The sequence below is a fragment of the Equus caballus genome, chromosome 24 (genome assembly GCF_041296265.1).
Source record: "Equus caballus isolate H_3958 breed thoroughbred chromosome 24, TB-T2T, whole genome shotgun sequence".
Classification (NCBI taxonomy): domain Eukaryota; kingdom Metazoa; phylum Chordata; class Mammalia; order Perissodactyla; family Equidae; genus Equus; species Equus caballus.
In genome coordinates, this window is record NC_091707.1 from 57228918 (window position 1) to 57241122 (window position 12205).

General features: G+C 44.9%; 1 protein-coding gene across 2 annotated transcripts in view; it reads left to right on the forward strand.

Annotated features, from left to right (window-relative positions):
- Positions 1–579: 579 nt before the first annotated feature.
- The window catches only part of TRAF3 (TNF receptor associated factor 3), a 109703-nt gene continuing 98077 nt past the window's right edge, over positions 580–12205 (forward strand). For both annotated transcript variants that reach the window (XM_023627716.2, XM_023627717.2), the window contains exon 1: positions 580–871. The gene's annotated coding sequence lies outside the window, so the exon portion shown is untranslated. The remainder of the gene's footprint in view (positions 872–12205) is intronic.

Sequence of the window (12205 nt, forward strand, 5' to 3'; positions counted from 1 at the left end):
GTGTCTTGTGAGCATGTGTCTGAGTGAGTGTGGAAGTTATGTTGGATGTGTATGTCGGTGAGCCTATGTCTGAGAGTGTGAGAGACCTGAGAATGTATGTTGAATGTGCCTGTGACTCAGTGTAGGTGATTGTGTGTCTATGAGTGCAGTGTAGGTGTGATTGTGAGTGTGAGTGAGAGTGAGGGTGGCTGCCCCGATGAACCGGGTGACGCCATCGCTCCCGACCGCGAGGAAACCTGCACCTTTCGGGCCCCCACGCGGCTTGCGTGGCTTTTTGACCCGGAAAGGAGGGGGCCGCGCGGCGGCCGGTGTCGGGGACCGCGGCGGGGGCTGCGAGGAGCGAGTGGGGCGGGCGGGCGGGCGCGCGGCGGCCGGGGAGGGCGCGAGGGGCACCGGAGGCCGCCCCCGCCCGCCCGCGGCGCCGTTGCTAAGGCCGGCCGGCGGGCGCGGAGCGGGAGGGCCTTAGCAACGGGCCTCGGGCGCGCGCGGGCCGGGCGGGGGCGCGCGGGGGCCGCGGGCGCGTGGGGCCGGCCGCTCTCGCCTGCTCCTGCCGCTCCCACGCGCGCGGGCGGCGGGGGCGGGGCGGGCGCGCGCCGGGGCGCGCTCCGGCGGCCGGCGGGGATTTCCAGCGCGCGAGAGGAAGTGCCTGCGAGAGGGTGCGTGAGGGCGCGAGAGAGCGCAGCGCGGCGCGGCCGCCGCGTGCGCGAGCCGGGGTTGCAGCCCAGCAGGGACTTTCCAGCCGGCGGCGGCGGCGGCCGCCGGCCCTTCCCCGCCCCCCGACATGGGGCTGCCCGGGGAGCAGGACGCTGCGGACCGCGGCGGAGGACGCGTCCGGCGCCCCTGAGCCGGCCGAGCGGCGGCAGACCGCGGGGTAAGGGGCCGCGGCGGGCGGCGGGCAGGGGCCGCGGGCGGGGGGTGGCGGGCGGCTCCATCCTCGGCGGCTCCATCCCGCGCAGTCGGCGGCGGGCGGGCCCTGGGCTGGCCGGCGCGGGGCAGGAGCGACGCAGGCCCAGCGCCCGGCGGCGAGTGCCCGGTGCGGCGCCGCCTCCCCCCGCCCCAGCCCGGGCCCGCCCGCCCCCCGGACGCCTCAACTTCGGAAAACTTTGTCCTCGAGGCCGGGCCCCGGGCCCGTGGGGCCGGGGTTCCCGCAGCTTTTCAGGAAACGGGGAGCCAAGGCCTCTTTAAAACGTGACCCCCCCACGGGGTGGCGAGAAATCAGCATCTCCTGGAAGGCTGTGGATTTTTACGGGGTGAGAAACGCACTGATTCAGGGTGCCTACAGAGACGAACGTGCTCACCCTGCGCTGGCTTAGGCTTTTTTTTTTTTTAAGCCATTATTTAAAAGTTTATACTGAGTCATTCCTCTGCAGATGAACCTCTGACTGATTCATAATCGGAGAGCTGCAGTGGCCTCGAAGGCAGGAGGGTATTGGGATCCAGTTTTGGACATAATGCACACATTCCACCTTTGATTAATACGAAAGGCCAGAATGGGCTCCCCGAGGTGCAAAAATTGAAATGATCCGTGCCACGGTATTTAAAATTTAATCTTGAGGCGCCAGGCTGTTGCTCATGTACGCTTTGCCACGTTTTCACACTGTCACCCCATTTGGGGACGTGTATTTAATATTTAGGCCTTTAGGGAGAATTGTGTGTGGAAAATTCTTTACCATTAACTTGAAAACAGCAACAAAATGGAAATGGATGAAGTGTTGTGGACGTGCTTTGAAATTTAAGAAGCCTTCAAATAATGGTCCGTTGAAGGAAACAGTTTTTTTCCATGTTTTTCATATTAAGCTCTGAATCCGTTTTCAGAATGAGGTAGATGTGTGTGTGTATATTATTTATTCATTTATTTTTGAGGAGTCATAAAGGCTGTATTGAGTAGTGTTGTTGCCGCTTCTTAATTTACATTCACAGCATACAACTGAGGAGGAGCCATAATTTTTTTTTTTCCTAGCATTTGCTGTGGATGCACGCTGGTGAAGCTTTTGGAAATGTTCCCTGTAATCTTATATATGTTTATAAAATCCATATCTAAAGAAATGACCGGGTGGACCGTCACTTGGTGCTAAAATCTTTTTATATGTCTTTCACATCTTTGAAAATGGCCTGTTAAAAAGACTGCATCGTGTGTAGGCTGTCTGGCAAAGTAGTGTGTAGCCATTCGTTTTTCAAATGAAAGGAAATATTTGCCTTTTCACTGTTGTGACTATATATATGTATTGAGAATTAGTCTACTGATGAAAAATTCTTTGGCCAATACAAAATAAGCGTTATTAGTGTGAAAACTGGAAAATATCGCATGAGGTTGGAAATCCTTGTGAGTAGGTGCTCGTGACAGAAACCCTGACAGACCTGGGATTCCAGCATCGCTGGCTAAAATCATACCTTATCACGGAGGAGGTTTAAGATGTAAGGTGTCTCACCCAGACGCCATCTGTTCCAGCTGTCACAATGCAGAAGCCAGGAAAGCAGAGAGAGCTAGTAGAGAGAATTCCAGCATTTTTTTTTTTTGAGACATTCATGTGAATTTTTCTGTGAGGGGGAAAAAGATCAATTATTTTCCTTGGATGCTATCCATTCATTTTGGAATTAATAAGATGGCCTCACTCAGAAGGCTGTAAAGGCATGCCACTGGAAACAGGCAATAGTGGTGGCCAGTTGTTTCTGTTAATACTATCAAAATATTTCTACTCTTGTTTATGATGGGAAGAAAGTCCTTCATTCATCTGAAACATCTGAGCTGCTTCTTTCTGTTTTCCCCCATGCTTTGGATTTTAATTCTGTAAACACCTCTGTTAGAATCCCTTTAATTTTTCACTGTGCAAAGCAAGAAGGTTCTTTCTAGGGTATTGTCAGGATAGATATGCTGGTGACCTGATGGATGAGAATGATTGATCACTCTCTTAAAGTCCTCTTTTGTGATGTGAAAGCTGTACTTCAAGAAGGATAAAACTGTCACAGTGGTGTTGCAAGTCTGGGCTAGCTCAAGCAAACAAAGGAAATTGCGTTAAATTTGCCCGTCTCTGTTTTCTGCTCTTCCTATAGCAAGAGTCTCCAAACAGCAAGTGATCTAACCTATCAAATATTACGCAATAGCTGAGTTTCCTTGCAATGGTCAGTTTAAGAACTATTAAGTTAGCAGAGGAGACGTCTTATGACCAAGGCCCTCTGTCGATTCCATGGTATCAGGACCCCTTCTGTGCTTCTTTACAAGTGTTCATGGAGGAAGAAAAATTATTTGGGTTTTTTTTGTGTGGAGGGGAGGAGAGTCATAATATTGACTTCAGATGCAGAGAGAAACTGGGAAGAGAGCTACAGAGTGAGAAAGGAGGAGGTGAGGCCAGTGGATTTGGAAGGCGACCAGAGAGAGGCAGTCGAGGCCTAAGTGTAGAGGTGATGCTTAGACTTGTTCTGAGCGGGAGGAATGAAGCCAGGGTGAGAGTGCCAGATGCCTTCGGGCAGGAGGGCAGTAGAGACAGGTGAAAGGGGTGAGGTGCAGCTTGTAGCATAGCAGTAGACTTTGGGTCGGAAGGAAGTAATGGAAATAGAAGAAAATGCAGTTTTAAACAGAAAAGGAAAAAATGTAAGAAAACATTATGTGTGCTTGTGTAGCACCTTTTTTTCATAATTAGCTAAAGAATACAAAATGGCCTTTTCGTTTTAGCAAGCCATTATTGGCTGTCTCTGTTGTGTGTAATATTCTAGACGTGGTGCAGGGTAGAGAACTGACCTGCTTAGGTTGGAGAAGGTAAAGTTTTTATCATTAAGCATTAAAAGCTTTTTTTGGCCAAAATTTTTTGTCTCCCTGTGCAGACACCTTGAAGTGAGACTGGTGGGTTGTGAGATGTCATAAATACAGGTGACTGTTGGTTTCTGTCAACTCCAGAAATTAGGTTGCAATCTCTTGCTGAATTCTATGTTTCTCAAGATAAGTGGATCATTAACTGAGACTTGGGAGTCTTTTTCTCATTTAATTTAATATTCAATTAATGTACCTTGAGTTCCCATAATGTTCTAGTTACAGTGCTAGGAAGAATGAGATACAGAACCTGCCTTCTGCATGGTCTGCAGAAGTCTGGGGCATCTTGGCCGTATGCACGGTGAGGAGATGCCAGAAACCAAGGGGTATTTGAGACAGCACCAGGACTGAAGCTTGTGGCAGAAAGGGTGAGGAAAAATGAAAATTCACTACCCTGTCCTCAGGGAGCTGGCTGCTCAGCTAGAGAGTGAAGACCCACCAGGAAGAATTTAGGAAGTCATAAAATGTAGGCTAAAGTGAATTAGTGATTTGTATAGAAGACTGGAAGTATGGTGGAAATTCAGAAACGGGAAAGCTCTTGGCTGTGGGGTAGTCCGAAAAGCCTTCCAGGAAGTGGGCGTTGAGCCTCAGTGTCAGGAATGCAGGTACAGTGGAGCCATCTGGGGCCTCTTGCACGGCCTGAAGGATGGCAGTAGAGGATTTCTCCCCTCCCTCCTGTTTTGGCAAGATGGGACCTGACATTTTGGTATCCTGTTGCTTCTTGCCAATAGATACAGTGCTGGTGATGCTGCTGGTCAGTGGGTTTCCAGTTATGCTGTTTTCTGTGCTGTCCTGTAGCTCTTCCTGGGCCCTTTGTGACCAGGAGCTCAAGTGGGTCAGGCCGTCTGCCACTGTGAAGGGCCCAGTCTGTGATGGGAAACAGAGCAGGGGGCCCCAACCTGGGCAGCAGCTCATTGCTGTCCCTATTGTTTCTCATTGTGGGTAAGAAAGTCTCAAAAAATGGCGGTAAGGGAAGGGGTGTAAATGTTAAAAAACTTCTTCCTCTGGGATTCCCCCCAAACCTGCTCTATCATCCGTGCTGAAATGACCTAAGTCTCTATAATTCTGAAGAAATAAAAAATTTGGCCCTATAATTTCATGATTTACTTTTTCTAAGTTTCCCTCTATGCCGATTTTGACTCCATATATTTTTTTTAAATGAAGGTTATTTGATAACTTCTCATGAGCCCATTCTACCAAGAAAGATATCAGGGCTGCCGTTCTGATAGTCTCATTTCCTTTCCAATTTAAACACTGATTCTATGGGAAAACCCAAAATCACATTTATTGGAACTTGGTTTCTTTAAGTGGAGGGAAAAGCTTAATTGGTTAACCAAGTGGGATAGTATAATCTGTAGGACAACAGTAGCATCAAAGTGGTAATACATGAGTTTCCAGGAGTCATGACGATTGTAGTGAAGGTTTTCAGAGACTGAGTTTGTACTCAGGAGGGTTAATGATGCCCAGTAGGAGGTCTGTATACACTTGAGGTAATGAGGTACGGGTTAGGCCTGCCGTTCTTCCCCCAAGGGCCAGGAGCATGGTAGACCCTTGCACAGTGTTTGTGTCCAGGACCTGCAAGTTGCGGGGAGACGAGGGATGTGGCATGTGCCCACATGGTGGTTCCATGTGGTTTGGTGTATGTGTCTACAGTTGGGCATGCATTGTAACTGCCTCCCTTGACTGTGCTCCCCAAACCCCCACCACCCCCGCCTTCTGATAGCACTTAAACTCCCTGGTTTGTTGCATTAGGTGGCTTTTGTGATGGGAGATTTCGTTTGACATTGTAGCTTTCTTGGGTGCTTTTAATGACTTAAAAAGGAAGAATGGGAAACCAGTTCCCTTGAGTCCTTCCCTGACCAGTAATGTCCAGAAATCGCAACTTTATTCTAGAAATTAAATTTTCTTCTTTTTTGGATTAACATAGCCTGATGTTTGAAACGTTGTTATAGGGTAAATTGACTGTTCTGGTTTCAGAAGGCTTTTCTGTGTGAGAAAGGGCGTGGCATGGCTTTAGTACAGTATGTTTCAAACCCTTAATAGGAGTCCAAGCCCATGAGGTTTTCTCTTAAAATTTAGTATGATTTACATTGTACTTAGTTAATACGTCTGACTTTTTAAATATAAACATACTTTGTCCCCTAAATATTTGAGTACAGTTGTTCTCCAAAAGATTAATTATGTTTCCTTGGCTTCCTTAGGATCCCTGAGGGATCCCCTGACATCCCACCGTGTGTCCCTGGGGCTGTCCACCCTCCACCTTGAGAAGTGTGGGCACGTTGGAAGGCACCAGCCTTAAAGATCTGAATCCCAGTTCTGCCCTATGTACCTACCAGCAGAATGACCTTGAGCAGGCTGTCAGGCCTCCCTGAGTTTGTTTCCTCGTCTGTTAATCGGGCTACTAGCACCACACACATCACTTGCTTGTTATGAGTAAATATGGACAATAAAGCATTCTACTGATGTTAATTTTCGTAGTAATAGAGGATTGTGATATAGCAGAACAAGAGTGTTAAGATCTTAGAATGTAAACATATTATGTCAGATCTCGTTGATGGGAACCATAGAGATCTTCTGGTTGAGTTCCCTCATTTTGTATGGGAGGCACCTGAGGCTCAGAGTGTTTGGGTAAGTAACTCTCCCAAGCCAGATGATGGCAAAGCAGGGACTATTCGCCCAGAGTAGAGTTTTTTCCCCTACGTTCTTCATTTTTCCAAGATTTGCCCCTGGGAAGCTGCTAGGTCTCTAACTTCAACTTGGGATAATTGAGAATTATTCAATCAACACACGTTTTCTGAGAGTTTAGGAGCTATGCTAGCTGCCAAAACTAAAAAGTCAAGTAAGATGCTATATGATCTCTATCTTCAAGGAGCATTTCTTTAAGATGGGTGAGCCAGAAGAATCATTTGTTTATGGCACAATGTGGAAGGTGCCATGACTGGAGGACAGAGGCACTGTGGGAGTGTGGGGGCGCCGTATAATTTGGACGGGGGGTGGGGTGGTTAGGAGGTGTTTTCTGGGGAGAACGAGCATGAACAAGCTAGCAGAAGAGGAGGGGAAGCACGAGCTGGCTGAGTCGCAGGTCTGAGGGCCCATGAGTCTGAAGGGGTTCCCTGTGCTCTTGTTCAGGGGAGTGGGCTTGGGAAAAGGGAATTGGCTGCCTTTGTGCCGGCCTAGCTTTTGAGGTAAGAATTATCCCCATTTTACAGACAAGGAAAATGAAGAGCAGTAGGCCTTTTGAACTCCAGAGTTCGTGTTTTCATCACTGTGCTCTGTGGTCAGTTTAAACTGAATTACAATCCAGTTTTAGATTTTGTTCATGTTACGGACTTTTTAGTTTTACTTTCGGATTCTAGACATTTTAGTTTTGCTGCTATATAGTGCTTTTTAAAGAATTGTGAATTTTTCCAGCATATGTTTTTCACGTAGTCTTTCCCTTCCTCCAACATCTGTTTTGCCTGTAGTATTGACTTATTTTTGCAGCCTGTACTCCCTTCCTTCTCTCTGTTTTATTTTCTTAGAGCAGCCTTCAGTATCCTTTGGCAAATTCAGTTAAGACATTCTTTACTCCTGTGGTTCAAATGTTGCTTACATTTTGCTGAGTAGCAGTCCTAAACCTGGTTTGCTAGTGTGTGTTCTTTCCCCTTTCTCTCTCTTAATTTACATTTAAACCAGTAGTCTAGTAATAATGATAGTATGTAGTCATTATGTCTTTACAGAGTTTTACAAACATTAGCTTGTTAGTGGTGAACAAGTCCCCAAAGCCTGGTCACTCTGTAGAGAGCATGATGGTGACAGCCCAGCACAGTCAGATTTCCACCCATTCATCTGGAATTGAATTATAACTATAGATTGCTTATGGGAATATAAATTAAAGGCGAAGAAACCTCCACAATTAGCAAGGAAATAATGCTGTTGGCTATTTTAGAGAGGATTTTATATGGCTCTTCTTCTGGAAGCACTGTAAAGTTTTGAGCACAGAACCAGGAAGGGCCAGTGACGGCTGGACTGAGGTGAGGGAGCTTGCCTCATAGCTGTTTGCAGCTGTCCCAGGGATGGCTGTGAATAATGGACACAGCTGGATGCCGAGGCCCCAAGTCAGGTTCCTGGAGTGACAGAGGGGAGATTTCTTTGTTCTCACACAAGGTGGACCTTTTAGGGTGGAGGCAGTGGCATGGGATAACAAGGGCTTCATGTTTCTGGAGCCTGCCCTGCCTTCTCCAGATGGAGGGATGTTCCGGTAGTCTAGTAATAATGATAGTATGTAGTCATTATGTCTTTACAGAGTTTTACAAACATTAGCTTGTTAGTGGTGAACAAGTCCCCAAAGCCTGGTCACTCTGTAGAGAGCATGATGGTGACATGGAGAGATGGGTCTCTCATGTTGAGATGACAAGCTTCTTAAGGACGGGGTCATTTCGTCATATTTTCATAGTTTAGCCTAAGATGGTGTGCAGTAAAAATGAGGTGAATTTATGTATGGAAGGAATGTGGGTTTGAAGTCAGACCTGGTTTGAATTCTGGTCCTTCCTTTAGCTAACTATGATAGTTACTTATCCTTTCTGAACCTAGATTTTCTCATCTATGAAAAGGTAATTGTGAGGATTAAAAGTGAGAATGTGAGTGAATGTGAGAACCCAGCATGTCGTAAGTGGTATTTCCTCTCCCTGTTTCCTTTCCTGAGTGATTTCCTAAAGGGAAAACATTCGAGGTGAAGAAAAAGCACTTTTGGGAGTCTAACCTGGCCCTGGAAGACTATCCTGCAGGTGGGGTAGCAGAAGCACGTTATTGGACTGTAAAGAAATTATTTGTAACAAAGAGTAAAATGTCTGGAAACTAAAAAATCACTTTATTTGTACAAAAAGGAATGCCTGTATTTAGATTACCCCTCCATTTTTTTAGACAAGCAGTTTTGGCATATAATGATGTTTTTATTGAAGTTGTATTGGTTTATAACATTGTATAATTTCAGGTGTGCATTATTATATATCAGTTTCTGTATAGACTGCATTGTGCTCACTACCACTAGTCTAGTTTTCATCTGTCACCATACATGTGTGCCTCTTTTCGTCTTTCGCCCACCCCCTCCACCCCCTTCCTCTCTAGTAACCACTAATCTATTCTCTTTATCCATGTGTTTGTTTATCTTCCACGTGTGAGTGAAGTCATATGGTATTTGTCTTTCTCTGTCTGGCTTATCTCACTTAACATAATACCCTTAAGGTCCATCCATGTTGTTGCAAATGGGACAATTTTGTCTTTTTTTTGCATATGGTGATTTTTGATAAATTTATATTTTAGTACATTATTTTCTTCCTTTATTATTATTATTATTATTGTTATCTTTTTAGTGAGGAAGATTGGCCCTGAGCTAACATTTGTTGCCAGTCTTCCTCTTTTTGTTTGAGGAAGATTGTCGCTGAGCTAACGTCTGTGCCAATCTTCCTCTGTTTTTTATGTGGGATGCTGCCACAGCATGGCTTGATGAGCAGCGGCTGTGTCTGTGCCAGGGATCTGAACCTGTGAACTGTGGGCTGCTGAAGCGGAGCGTGGGGACTTAACCGTTATGCCACCAGGCCAGCCCCTTTCTTCCATTTAGCAGTATAATATTCTTCGATTCATTCCTGTTGCTGTTCAAGTGTCACCTCTTGGAGGAGATCTTTCCTCAACACCCTAATTAAAACAGCCCATGCTGTCACTCTCTAGTCTCTTACCTTGCTTTTTTACTTTGCAGCAGAACATTTTTGTCCATCACCTTAAACCATTTTCTAGGAGAGTGCCTGGCCTGTGGTAGGTACTCAAGTATTTGTACGAATGAACCAATAAACTATAGTCGAACCCCATTTTCTTCTATTGAGGCAAAATTTACATAACATACAATTAACTTTTAAAGTGTACACTTCGGTAGTGTTTAGTGTATTCACAGTGTTGTGCAACTACCACTCTCTCTAGTTTCAAAACTTTTTCGTTACCCCATGAAAAAGCCCTGTACCTGGGGCTGGCCCGGTGGCATCAGGGTTAAGTTTGTGTGTTCCACTTCAGTGGCCCAAGGTTTGCCAGTTCAGATGCCAGGTGTGGACCTATATGCTGCTTGTCAAGCCATGCTGCGGGGGTATCCCACATACAAAATGGAGGAAGATTCGCACAGATGTTAGCTCAGGGGCAGTCTCGTCAAGCAAAAAGAGGAGGATTGGTAACAGATATTAGCTCAGGGCCAATCTTTCTCACCAAAAAACCAAAAGCCAAACCAAAAACCAAAACCCTGTACCCATTAAGTAATTATTCCCATTCTGCCTTCCTCCCAACCCCTGGTAACCTCTACTCTGCTTTCTGTCTCTCTGGATTTGCCTAATCTGCATATATCATATAAAAGGAATCAGACGATGTATGACCTTTTGTATCTAGTTTGTTTTACTTAGCGTAATTTTTTTAGGTTCATCCAAGTTGTAGCATATATCAGTGTTTTGTTCATTTTCATAGATGAGTAATATACCGTTGTGTGTATCTACCACAGTTTGTTTATCCATTCATCCATTGATGGACATTGGATTATTTTCACGTTTCTGGCTATTGTGAGTAATGTATGTAAGTTTCTGTGTAGACATGTGTTTTCCTTTCTCTTGAGTAATATAGCTAGGAGTGAGGTTGCTGGGTCATACATTAATTCTGTGTTTAAGTTATTCCTGCCAGCAGTGTACTAGGGTTCTCGTTTCTGCACGTGTTGGCCAATATTTATTTTGTTTGTTGTTTTTTCGTTTTTTGCTGAGGAAGATTCGCCCTGAGCTAACATCTGGTGCCAGTCTTCCTCTATTTTTTTGTACGTGGGTCGCCATGACAGCATGGCTGCCGATGAGTGGTGCAAGTCTGGGCCCAGGAACTGAACTCCGGCCACCAAAGTGGAACACGCCAAATTCAACCACTAGGCCATAGAGCTGTCCCCTATTTTTTTTTGTAGTTCCATATTAATTTGAGGATGTTTTTCTCTTTCTGCAAAAAAAGTTCATTGAAATTTTCATAGGGATTGCGTTGAATCTGCTTTGGGGAGTTGTCATCTTCACAATGCTAAGTCTTTCAATCCATGACCATGGACTGTCTTTCTGTTTATTTATATCTTTATTTTTTTCAGCAAGATTTTGTAGTTTCAGTGTATAAATCTTTCACCTCCTTGGTTAAATTTATTCCTAGATGTTTTATTCTTTTGGCTGCTGTTGTAAATGGGATTGTTTCCTTAATTTTCTTTTCAGATTGTTCATTGCTTGTGTATAAAAACACAACTGATTTTTATGTGTTGATCATATTCCCTGCAACTTTGCTGAATTTGGTGATAACCTCTACTAGGTTTTTTTTTTTTGGTTCTATGGGGTTTTCTATATATAGAATCATGTCATAAGCAAATAGAGATAGTTTCTCTCTTTTTGATTTGGATACCTTTATTTCTTTTTCTTGCCTAATTGCTCTGGCTAGGACTTCTACTACAGTGTTGAATAGTAGTAATGAAAGCAGACCTCCTTGTCTTGTTCCTTATTTTAGGGGAAAGGTTTTAGTCTTTCACCATTTTTCACCATTTCACCATTGAGTATCAAGTTAGGTTTGCGTTGTTTTTTTTAATAAATGCCCTTTTTCATGTTAAGGAAGTTCCCTTCAATTCCTAGTTTACTGAGTCTTTTATCATGAAAGGTTTTTGAATTTTGTCAAATGCTTTCTGTGCATCTATTGATATGATCATGTGTTTTTTCCTTTCATTCTGTTAATGTGGTATATTCCATTAATTGATTTTCATACGTTGAACCTCTCTTGCTTTTCTGGGATAAATCTCACTTTGTCATGGTGTATAATCCTTTTAATGTGTTGTTGCATTTGGTTTGCTACTATTCTGTTGAGAATTTTTGCGTCCATGTTCATAAGGGATATTGGTCTTTAGGTTTCTTGTGGTATCTATCTGGCTTTGGTATCAGAGTACCAACAGCCTTTTGACTGTACATCATGTTTCTTCAGAATTTTGAAACCTGTGCTCCCCTAACTCAGTAGTGTATAGAAAATTCTAGGAGGGTTTTGAAGCAGACAGGAGAACTCTTTGGTGATGATCATACCTTGTCCCTCTCTGCTTCCAAGCACAAGGCTGCCCCAATGGCTGATAGCTGAGAAAATCCTGGCTGATGCTAACACCATAACTCTGTGTCTACCAGTGGAGAATGGAGGAAGGAACTCTTTTCCTGAAAAAGCCACAGATTGTTCCAGATAATGATTGCTGAGTAACAAACCACCCTAAGCATCAGTGACCTAAAACAGTAGTCTGTTGTTAGATCTCATGGTTCTGTGGGTTGATCAGGTAGGGCTCAGCTGGGCGATTCTTCGGCTCTATGTCGCATTAACTGAGGTCACTCACTGGTATTTTTCTGG